At 43.4% G+C, this 12,259-nt stretch overlaps 1 long non-coding RNA gene across 1 annotated transcript; it reads left to right on the top strand.

The window, feature by feature from the left end:
* Positions 1 to 344: 344 nt before the first annotated feature.
* LOC144166134 (uncharacterized) lies at positions 345 to 9,158 on the top strand. The gene is made up of 3 exons (XR_013321595.1): positions 345 to 431; positions 5,248 to 5,305; positions 9,021 to 9,158. It is a non-coding gene; the product is annotated as an uncharacterized LOC144166134 (long non-coding RNA).
* The last annotated feature ends 3,101 nt before the right edge of the window (positions 9,159 to 12,259 follow it).

The raw sequence follows: 12,259 nt of genomic DNA, 5'->3' as shown, positions 1-12,259 counted from the left end.
TGTACTTTTTAATTGCATGGTGACATAATGAGATGCCACGCTTGTAAATCTCTAATTGCATGCATCACCAGCTCAACCTTTCATTTTTAAGCTGATAGGCTCGAAATAATAATGCAAACACACAAAAAAACATTTTCCTTTGTAAAGAAATGAATCAGCGTTTAAGGGGGTATAACCGCCAGTAAATCCCTAACCCCTGATCCAAAGGTCAATGCTACATAAAACCGACATGAATATCACATGGTTTTTTAAACAACACTATGTGCACCTTGCCCTATTTTGACGCTAGTAAGGCAGACTATATAAGTGCTAGAAGTCGCATCTGATGATGTTAGATACTAATTCTGGCTGATACCCATCTTTGCTGCAGCAATGAGCTTTTCCAGCACGTTTCGCCTGATGTTTGTTGTAATGGTTGCAGTATACTTTGTGTAAGTACCGTTGTTATACCTTCGCATGAACTGGGAAGTAGGCAGTCCAGAAAGGGGCAGGTGCTGAAGTTTTGTTTCTTTTTTTGCTATTGCTGTGCTTGCAAACTATGCACTACTTATGAAGTTTCCCGCATGAGCAGAACGCACGTATTGCACCAGCCACTAAGCGCTAGGGAAGCCGTAATGGTAGCTGCAAACATGGAGATTTCGCCTCATACCTGAATTGGAGAATCCAGATGCTGGAGAGGTCGGCATTGGGCGTTACTTCCCAATATAACGAGTATATTTCCACTTAATCAATTTGCTTCACCGCAATGCTTCATGTCTGTTTTCGCCATCGTTTCCGCCCTAAGCAAAAAAATGCGCCCACATGCTAGTGTGAATTCGCAAGTTGTGAGAACGTATTGGTTTCAACACGACAGAGCTTATATACTTGCATACTCGGTGCTTTTTAATTATTTTACAGTTCTTCTGAACTCAGATGTTGCCACTTCTGTGTGCGCACAACTTCACGCGTGTGGACGATGTATTCGAGGTGCATTCTCTGAACCATGAGGATATTCCATAAAACATAAAAATGCCGCTCTGAAAGCAAGTTGGCAGCCGCCATCTGCGGCTAAACGGCCAAACACCAATCGTTAGGAAGCACAAGTTGTGTGTAAGATATATGCCACTCTCTTGATGAAGACGTTGCACCACATACCAGACATTAAAGATGTGGGATCGAAGAGCTCAAATTACCGTGTACAGCCTATTACACCCCAATTAGGCAGTCCTAATTGTATTTCAGAATGCTTGCTCTTCAATTTGATTTATTTCTTCTTTTGCTTGAAGGTTACGGCACTACCGAAGGAGCAATATTATTTTTGTCGTTACTTTCATTTACTCATTATTCCTTGTAAGCCGACATACTAACTGTTAAAGTCAATGTGTTTCCTCGTTTTCTAGCTGTGTTGGTCAAATGGCCTTGCGTTATTATTGGTAGTAGCATTCATGATCTCCAGATCGTTTCTTACTGAGTTTCAGTAGTGATGTAAAAATACCTTATTGATCACTCAGGTCACAGCAAACAACACCGGACTTCACAAGTGACGGCTCAAAATTAGTAATGAAAAGGTCACAAATTTAGCAGAGTGCGCTATATAATGCGAGTCGGTGCTGTAATTGTATTAAAGCATGAATTTGCAAGAAGGATGGTGTCGAAACTATACTTAGGGGGGTGATGTACGACATGTAAATATTGAAGTCACTGCCACAGATAAACGTGTATTTGTTGTCGTTGACGTACTGAAGAAAACGGTTTAACCACGCAAGCGCATTCATCAACATTAGGAGGGCGATATATTATTGAATATATAGTGCTGCTTCTAAGTGCAGGTAACACTTCGCAGTGATGAGATGTGAACGTAAAAGGCGAAAGTGGCTCGCACTTGATAGCAGAATGAGCAACTAAGGACACACCTCCCCCTCTACACTGGCCTTCACGGTTAACAAAAATATTTCATAGATGGGCACCTGAAAAACATTGTCGTCTACGTACCAAGTTTCTAATATCATGAGCACGTCAAAATCTAAAGAGAAGTTATTGATTAACGCAGTAAACTAGTCAAATATATTGCACATTGACCGAGCATTTATGTGGGAGCATTTCCCACCTGTGCAAGACAGAAACTGAGAGCCTGGGTACACTTTTACGTCATTAGAATTTATGTGATTATAGCTCGTTGTAACTGCCATGGAAAAAAGAGTGATCTTTGACGCCAGGTGCTAAACTTAGGTTGAAGGTGTCATTCGATCTACGTCAATGTGCGATGGGATTTAAATGATTGGCATTTAATCCGCTCTGCGTGCAAGAATTTTTCCATTACTGCTTCAGACGAATTTCCACTCAACGACCTTCTTGCGTGCGGTAGCTGCGCCCAACAGTAGTTTGTTTTTTTGAGTGAGGTGTTCATTAACAAACACAGGCTTTGAAGCACCATGAAATTCTTGCAATTGCGTGCTCAGTCGCACTTTTCGTGATTTTGCAAGAATCTCGTTCGGCTTTGAGCGGCGCGTGAACCGTATAAGCACATTTATGACTTTCGAGTTCGGGGTATCAATCTCATGGCAAATGACAATATCTGACTTGTCAGTGACCTCATTCAGCTTTTTGCCTATTTCCTTACAGCCTCCAGGTGATCGCAGTCATTGGGCAGACATTTGATTTCAAGATTGTCTAGTCCTTTATACTGTTCCAACTCGTCCACTCTAGTCTGTAGTCTTTGGATTTCTCACTCAAGTTTAACGTTTTTGACAATCAATTTTTTTCACGTCCCACTTCACTTCCTTGAAGTTTTTTCTGGATCTCCAGGGTGATACCACTTGTCTCGGAGCAAACATTTCCGCTCTCCCTAAGAGAGCGCATTTCTGCGCGTAGCTCCCTCCGGAATTCATCTAGTTGCTTCGTCAATCCATTGACGTCTTTATCCATGGTCACGTTTCGTGCAGTCAACCACGTTTAACAAGAACAGCAACGTCAACAACCCGAAAGAGTACGTTTGCTGTGTTCGGCAGCAGTGCACATAAGTAAAGCAATAGTTTCTACAGAAGTATGGTCATCTCAAAAAAATTCAACGTTGGGTTTAGACGAGCTCTTCGTGCACCGCTGCCGAACAGAATAAAACCCGTACCCGTTTTCCAAGAAAGAGCATGCCCTGTGAAACTTTCGCCATTAACTTAAAAACGTCAGTAAATTACTGACCCCTAATTCCCAAGAAGAGGCTAATTGAACCTAAAATAAAGTTCAAAGCGTTTTTAAAAACACATTTATGGGCACATTGACAAATTTATGGCACAATGACAAACTATATAAATGCTACAATTCGCATGTTATGACACTTGACACTGTTTCCAGCTGACCGCCGTACTCAGTGCACCAATGAGCATTTCCAGTTTCCTACACACAATGGTTTTTCCAATGGCTGCTGTATATTTTATGTAAGTGCAGCTGTTACACTGTCGCCTGAACTGGGAATCCTGTAGTTAGGAAAGCGGAAAGCGACTTTATTTCTTTTTTTAAATTTGTCTTGTCTTGGCCTGGCTCCACGCTATGCAGCATTTTTGGAGTTCCGCGTGTGAGCAAGCGGCATGTTCTGCACAAGCCACTAAGCTCTACAAAAGCCTACGTGTAGCTAAAAATATGAAGTGTTTGCCTGACGTCTGGAAGTTGGAGGAGCTGGAGGGTGCTGTTATGCCTGTCTTGCGCGTTACTTCAAAACCGATATCAGAAATATATTTCCATTTGCTCCGTGTGCTTCATCCAAGCACTTTCCACTTGTTTCGCCATTTTTTGAGTGGTTCATTAGCCAATGCACGATCATGCTTCCCCATTTACGTTGACACCGTGGTGAAATAACAAGTTTTGAGAATGAATTCTTTCGAAAACGATCGAGACGATAACCCTGCGTACTGCGTGATTTTTATTTATGCTAGAGCTTTGCTAAGTTCAGATGCTCTGACTTTCATTGAGCACAAATTCGTGCATCAGCATGCATTCTTGTAGTGTTAGCATTATCGTATCCGTGACAGTATTCCATTAAAATAAAAATCCCACATTGTGATCAAGGAGGCAGCCGCCCACTGCAGCTAGAATCCAAACCACCGGAGACCAGAATATTCATTATGAAGATAATATTTATGTAAGAGATATTTGCCTCTTGTGACTTTGGCATTACCGGAACCCAAAAAGACACACCAGCCACTAAGCACTCGGGATCGCAGTACTGATATTAAGCAGTCCTCAACTACCTTTAGCCAGTCCTCATTGTCTTTCTAAAGGTGTATTGTTCAGTTTAATTTATTTATTTGCTTCTTAAGGGTAATGCACTAGCCAGGGGCGATAATTTGTCATTTCTTTTGTTTTCTTCCTCTCCTTGTAAGCCGACATATCAGCTTTTCGCATCGAGGTGCGGCTTTACCTTCTTACTAGCTCGCTCACATTACGCAAGTAGGACTTATTACATGTATCTAACATACACGTACAGGACCTGAAGCGTTCACTTGTACACCTTTTATTTTTTCTAGCCAATGATCACAGATGGAGGGCCGAGTGCTGTTGCAGTTGCAGGAATTAGAAGGAAGGCTGGAATCATTGATCTACTCAAAAAAAAATTTCATTGTTTTAGGGGCTAATCACCTCAGGGGCTCGCGTTGTCGGCGCCTCCTGTAGTCATCGTCTTCTGTATTCACGGTGCTAAAAAATGGGCACACTCGTTTTCGGATGCTTCGCACTAGAACGTAACGCGTACTAATAGAAAAGTGTATAGTAGATAACACCGGTGCATAATAAACTATCATGATTCAAAGATCTGTGTAAGGTCAATCGTCACGCACAAGCAAATGCTGTTTGTAGATGGGTTGTAATTTGTGTTTCACCTTTTCTTGCATCCCCTTCTCATCTGATTACCTTATAAGAATGTTTCAACTGATATTTTTGGAGAAATTCAATGTATTCAAAAAATAATTCGACGTGTACGTACCATGTCTACAGGAAACATGTCTGCATGCTAATTGTGTCTTCAAGATGCACTTTTCAGTGAGAAAACTAAAAAAACTGTCCTTCTCTAACCACCCTGTGCTATTCAAACGCTGGCAAAAGTGTCTCAAACGCTAAAGACAGAGACTATGGCGCTTGTACACACAATAATTCTCGTAACTTCCTTCTCTCTACTACCGAAATTATTTCTGTGCCAAATAAAATGGTCGAAGCTCTAAAGATTTTAACCAGAATATGTTGAGCGCCAGCCTTAAATAATAAGTGCTACATTTTTTTCAGTGTTCACCAGGCTGCTCCGTCTGAAGGAATAATCGGAGACTTTTACTGTAATGAAACGGTAAGTAAATATACTTTGAGTGCAGGATTGAAAACTTCATTTTATAAGCAGTAGGTTTTTATAGTAAGATTACCACATGACTTACCATCAAGGGCGTTTACTATTTAAGATAACGTAATCGACTAATTCTCGCACCTTTGTTGAGTACTTCACTGTTCATATTGTCACGTAGCCAAGGCTGAGACAGTTTTTTTTAAGTTACAAATGTTTATTGAAGCAAACGTTTTCTCCGCTAGGAACTCAATATTACGCAAGCGGTGAAGTATAAGCACAAACGTACGTGCATAGGCTAACAGCCGCGGTGGCTCAGTGGATAAGGCGTTGTGCTGCTCAGCACGAGGACGTGGGTTCAATTCCAGGCCGCGGTGGCTGCTTTTCTGATGGAGGTGGAACGCATAAATGCCTGCGTGTAGAAGATCTCAGTGCATGTTAAAGATCCCCAGGTGGTAAAAATTGATCCGGAGATCTCCACTACAGCGCGCTTTATCGCCCGCTTTGCGTCGGCGCGTTAATCCCTGCTATCAATCAATACGTGCAAAGGCGACCGTCGCATGAATGGAATGCCGTGGCGTTTGCTCTGCGGGCATTTATTTTTTGTATTCTAATTTTTGGAACCACCGAATTACAATGAGAACACAGAAGAACATTATTTACAATGCACACAACTCTCCCTAACAAACAACATTGCATGTGCGGTATACAAAAGAAATAGCAGGCAACTTGTGCTTTGCTTCCATCATAGATAACAGGGTCAGGCGCGAACAGCGTCTGTGAAAAATACAATAGCAAGTAAAACACAAGCATAGTTTGGGCCAATATATTTTTCTCGCAATCACAATGTTACCAAAAGAGCGGTGCAATCGGGAGTATTCGGGGATTGCCTACTTGTCACAAATCCTCGTGTATAACGTCTGATGATTTTGAACGTCGTTGTATTATTATACCACCCCTAACAATTGTTCTAAACCGTTTTATTAAGGCGGTACAGATGCTAGATTGAGGGCATTGTTTTTCTAGTCCCTCTAAGAATCTTTGAGAACATCCTAGAACCGGGCGTCTGTGACTCCTCGCTGGGAAACCGGCCCAGCATGAGACGAAGCACGTTCACGTGCGTCAGCGCGCAAAGTAAATAACAAAATAAACTGCCACCAGCTCGCAAGCGCGCGAACATTCTAGATCGGCCCGCAAGCCACGCGTAACTACCAGCGTCAAGCTGTGCCAAACCTTTGTAAAGATCGAAAGAAATGAAATTCTCTGTCCCAGTACATCAGGTCATTTGGGCCTTTTTCTTTCACCGGGTAAGAGCTGGTTTAAAAGGGGAGCCCGTGTAGAAATAAAGCAGAATCGTTGGAATATCGTGATGCCACGGTGGCTTTTGTCTGTGCGTGCACCTTCATTGGCCACTCGCGTATTTAAATACTCTGACATGCTCCCGGGTTCTTGTATCTCCGCGTTCTTCATCGGACGGCCTGGCATACACCGAATCAATGCTTCTTAGGTAGCCACTTCAGCTGTGGTCCACGGTACATGATTCAGAGCGGTCTTTGAAAATCGTGGGACCTTGATGTCATACACATGCATTGAACTGTTTATCTTTTAGGTATTAGTTGCGTCCTCTCCTCCTAACGTCCATTGTTTACGCTGCTAGTTTGTCCGTTTTGCGACGGTCAAAGCTTTCGCTTTTGTTTTATTTTCTTGTTACTTCGGGTCAATGTCCATATTCTTATACCTGTGCAGTTACTCGCTTGTGGGATTATAAGCCTCTCCTTTTTGTTCTAAGATTGAGTGCTCAGTGTCATTTTTTTTGCTGCTGTCGGCGAAAGCCACGCATCAGATGGCACCCCCACCCCCTATCTCGTCCTTCCACCACCGGTGCTCTGTCGAGTCGTTTTTCTCGTTTTCTCGCCAGAGTTGACTCCCGTATCCTCTCGGCGGCAAAACCTTAGCAAACAGCGAGACTACTGCGGGCCAAAATTCCCATCCAACACCATTTCATGTAAATAAAGCGTAATTTAGTGAGTTCCTGAACGGTACGCGACTGAATAAAAGATTAAGCCTCTAGTTGTTGAAACGTGACTATGGGTGATGAGGGCGGGGTATCTCCTCGATTTTTCCAGTCAAATACTCACAGGGTACAAAACAACTAGTTTGTACGAGCAACCTCTGAACGGCTGGCTATGGCCTCGTGGCTTCTTTCCTACACCACTACCACAGCCTGACAGCGATCAAAAGAGGAAGAGAGAGAGAGAGAGAGAGAGAGAGAGAGAGAAAGACAGAGAAAAAGAGACATAACTACAATTGAGGCCACATTGGTAGACGCAAACAGACCAGAGGGAGGCAGTCAGCTGGCCTTCCCCGTTCGATGGCGGCCGTGAGCCCGTTGGCTGAATGGGCAGTTTGTGCGAGATGGACGATTGTTGTTGTGAGTCAGGGTGAGAGCTGAGCTAGGCGGCCTCCCGTGGTGGTTTAGTCTTGAGGTATAACGATTTATTATTTAGGTCAGGTTTTTGTCCGCATTCTCATATATGCTTCAGTGTGGCTTTATCCCCGCACCACTTCTCTATGCCTTAATAAGGATCTGGGAAATAAAGGTGTAGAGGACGCAGTTGGGGAAGATGTATTATATTCGCTTCAAAGCAACCGACTCCCATTTGTCCAGTGAAGGCTATAGTTAACACTACTTTAGGTTGCTGAGCTTCTAGCTGTGCGTAATCTCCCTTTACCTGACCAGCCTTTCTCTGTCTCTTTGCGAACGTTGGAACGATGTCTTCGTTGAAGTCAGCCTGGTTGCTGAAATATCCGCCGGCATTTTGCTCCCGTTCATTCCCCGTCACGATGAGTGCGGTGCTGTTCATAAAAGGCCAACATGCCTGCGTATGACACAAAGAAACCTCTGGCCAATACTTTCCTCCGCATATGAAGTTTCTGGCGGCCGTCTTCGAGTGTGACAGCACAATTTTACAATAGCCGCTTCTTCGGCAATCACGATGTGAGTCATCATGATTGTGTCTGAGGGCGCCGCGTTTTTTGCTGGTCGATGAAGGCTACGGCCACCGACCATCGGTCGCGATAGTCCGCAGCATCCAAATACAGGAAAGGGAGGCCCTCCCAACTGCCGGTTAAGTGCAGAATCTCTTGCAGTTCTATTTTGAGGATAATCTGGGTGTATAATATTGCATTATGAGCGAAACACGGTTCTATAGGCGAATGCTGTCGTCTAGGGAGGAATAGCTCTCTTGTTGACAGGCAAAAGGGATGTGCCGGAACCTTAGGATTGCGCCGCCAGTGTCGCTTCACGAGCCCGTGTGCAGCTGCGCCGTTCTTCGAAGTTCTACTAGCTCATCTCGTGTATTATGCGCACTGATCTCTTGGAAGCCCTCCATGAATGCCGTGACGGGTATTTCTACAGCTTGCTTGTAGGCTTTCTGCATGTTGCAGTACTTTATTCTATTTAAATCCTTGTAAATTTCTGAAAAAGTCAAGTATGTGATGAGGCTACTAAAGAAAAAAATAACTAGCCCAGTAAACATGCCTGGTTAAGGGCGGTGTGAATGCTAAGATTCCATAAACATGGCTGAGTTGCTCTCCACTTTATGTATATGCCAAGGTAGAAGCTGGCTTGGCGCGATGTGCGGCAAAAGAAAGGGCAAGGATGCGAATGCGCAGGGCACATACGATCAGGTTGTGTCCAGGCGTCCTTTCTTTCTTTCCCCAGGTTTGGGTGCTTGGTAGAAAATGAACCCAGAAAATGGACCCAGCAAGAAACGGAATTAGGATGAAGACTAGCGGGAATTGTGGCTCAGAAAAGTCACTTGCCTGGTCCGATTATGTCCCCATGGCGTTCGCCACACAGCTTTCAGTTTGTTTTATTTCTATTTATCACCCCCTCTCGTCGTTGTGTTTTTGTACGCTGATGTCCCCTTCTATGGTCTCCCCACCGGATTGTTCCCTTTCGCCGCGACATCGGTCTTCAAACATGTCAAACTCTGCGCGCAATCACGACACGCGCGCGGAATCTGAATCACCGTGTGCGGGCGCAATGAGCGCCGCAGAAAATCGCTTACCGCCACAAACGTGAAAATCGCCTATTTCCTATAAGGGAGCGTTCAGGTAGACGTAATCAAGACCGGCTGAAAAATACCAACCCAAGCCAGCACATTTGCGTGCAATCGTAGGGAAAAGATTTCGGAAACGCCAAACAAAAATTAATACTATTCATATCCCACACCACATAATGCATAATAAGCCACATATTAAGCCTGATAGTGCCTTATATGAATCGATGTAGCGCGAAATACCCCCTTTGTTGTTCTCCCGCTGTCCGGCCGTGTGTTTTGTGATACATAGTTCCTTTTCGCACAATGTTCAGGAGGGTCGTCGGCGGTCTCCATAGATGTGCGACAATGACGCATATTTCGGGTTGAGCAGATGAATTAGACGGCTGGAGTCTCGTAATAAATATGTAGAGGCGCTGCCAGCGCAATTTTTCGATCCAAAAATATCAAACGCAATCTTTATTTTAACCCATGTCTTACCTCACTCCACGATGTTCACTGTCACTGTGTGGTCCTGTAACCTTGCGCATGCCTCAAGAGGATAATGGTACATGCATGGCTGATCAACGTGTTCTCCTGACCTTGTGTATAAAAATAATATATTCAAAGAAATAGCCAAGAGGGATAATACCGTATATTCCATCGTAAGAAATGCTTGCCTACATGATAAGAAATGCTGGCGTAATTTTCATCGCTACCTTAAATATCCTAAAACATACTGATATTTCTGTGTGTTCATGTGCTCTTTAACCAATCCCTAACGTAGCTTTGCCGCTGGACAACTTCAGTTCATCAGGTACGGTTACTGAGGAGATGCTGCAGAACAAGCGCATCAAGCCGTGCGTACTAGGCGCGAAACGGGTGGTAAATTGTGCTAAAACATGCTCAGAACGAATCGTCGCTCAAGCAGCCGGCAAATCCAGACGGACTGTATATCCCGCCGTCACCACTGGCAATAAGATCAATAACCGGCGTGCGGCGAACGCTGCGGAATACTGCGTTTTTATAGCGTCATCTACCCTCTGCTACGCGAAACGGGGGCAATGAGAGAACGTTTGAGAGAGGCGAGTCATAGAGGTTGTAACTCTATGCACTAGAGAGGACCCTGGCGCTAGGTTCTAAGCAGTTCATGTCAAGCCCTTATGTGTAGTCCTGGTCCACCTTTATAGGTGCGCTCGACTTAGTTTCATGCATGGCTGGGATTGAAACACGTTTTAGCAGTACATTTAAATAAAAAGCCCCAAACCGGCAAGGACCGTGTATATTCTTGTACGATAAAACTGGCAACCTGTTTTAAAGGTGAAGACATAAAAAATAAATACTTATCTTTTTACTTAGAGTCTGACAGATTTGTTATGGCTACTATTTTGCAGCCTTACAATATTGTAATTTTTTTGCGGGGACGTGTTAAAAAATACTCTTGTGAGAATTTTAAATTAGTAAATTGGTTGAAAGCTCAGAAAGGTTTTGTGCGGGTATACCTATGAAAATCAACACCTCGTATTGCTGAGTTCTTGTTCGGGATTTCTAAAACACCTTCCCTAAAAGACGATAACTGGACTTTAGTGTTTTCCTAACAGACCGTCTGCTTCAACTTTCGCAGCAGCAAATTACCCGCTCAGTCCAGATGTCCGGGCGCTATTGAGATGTGTACTTCTACTGAAAAAATGAACTATGAAGCGCACACTCTTTATCGTAAACTAACGTGCCTACATCGTGGGATTGTAGCTCATCGACTATATACTGATGGCCACTCGCGAGCACAAGGCCTCCCACTTGCTTAGAATGAAACACAGCTGTCTTAGTATGAACTAACTGAGTGCATTTCAAGTTTCCAAGGGAAGTGAGAGAAGCGAAGCGAGCTTCAGCAATTTCGGCTGGAGCGTCTACCTTGTGTAGATAAAATTACATAGTGAAGAAAGCAAACCCAAGAAGACGCTTAGTTATCACATAGACATTCCAAGGCATCAGCTCTGGTCTTCCGATAATGCCACAACACCCCCCCCCCTCCCCGACATGCTGAAGTAGAGTCCAAGGCGCAGTTTCCTCTCTTCTATACTTACTAAGGAAGTCTATGAGCCGAGTAGTCGAAGACTGCATGGGCAGCTTGTGGCGGCTTGACTTTTATGCTCACATCAGGATAACAGACTCGAGGGTTACGGTCATGTTAACAGTAGTTTTTGAAATGTATGGTGTTATTTTGGAGGAAAAAGCGCACAAGATCATGCTACATGCAAGGCTAGCCAAGGTTCACAACTAATTTTAATTGCTATTTCCAGACATTTTTCAATAACGTATGATGTCCCCATTCCCCCTACACGCCGTCGTGACACCCCAGCGCCCACGCTCTCATTTATTATTGACGAATTTGCTTTACAAAGTGTAATGAAGTGCTTGAATATTCCTCACCTCTTGGATGTGATACCATCAGTCCAAAATGTTTGAAAAATACAAGCTCTTATCGTTGTATGATACTAAAAAAGACATTTGTATTGCCACTTCATAAAGGCTGTCCCCTCTTTGAATTTATGATTTTAAACATGACTGCACTTTTTAAAATTGGTAACACACATTCCATTCCTAATTACCGTTCCCCCTCGCTAACCAGCATACCTCATAAAATACTAGAACATGTAATATACTTCAACTCGGCATATTTTCTTGAAACTTTGCCATTTTTTTCTAATGACCATAATTGTTTTTGAAAAAAACTTATTCGTGCGAAACTCAACAGGTATCATTCACGCAACAACGAAACACAATTGTTGATTGTTCATCTATAGCTGGTGGAATTTTCTTAGACTTTTCAAAAAGCTTTTGATAAAGTATGCCACTAGCTGTTACTTCACCATCTAAATGACCTTGTTCTTGAATAAAAACTTTTATTTCGGCGTCAATG

The sequence above is a fragment of the Haemaphysalis longicornis genome, unplaced genomic scaffold (assembly GCF_048455015.1).
Source record: "Haemaphysalis longicornis isolate Haplotype H1 unplaced genomic scaffold, Haemaphysalis longicornis Haplotype H1 scaffold_16, whole genome shotgun sequence".
NCBI lineage: Eukaryota > Metazoa > Arthropoda > Arachnida > Ixodida > Ixodidae > Haemaphysalis > Haemaphysalis longicornis.
This window is presented reverse-complemented; position numbering and strand designations above follow the sequence as displayed.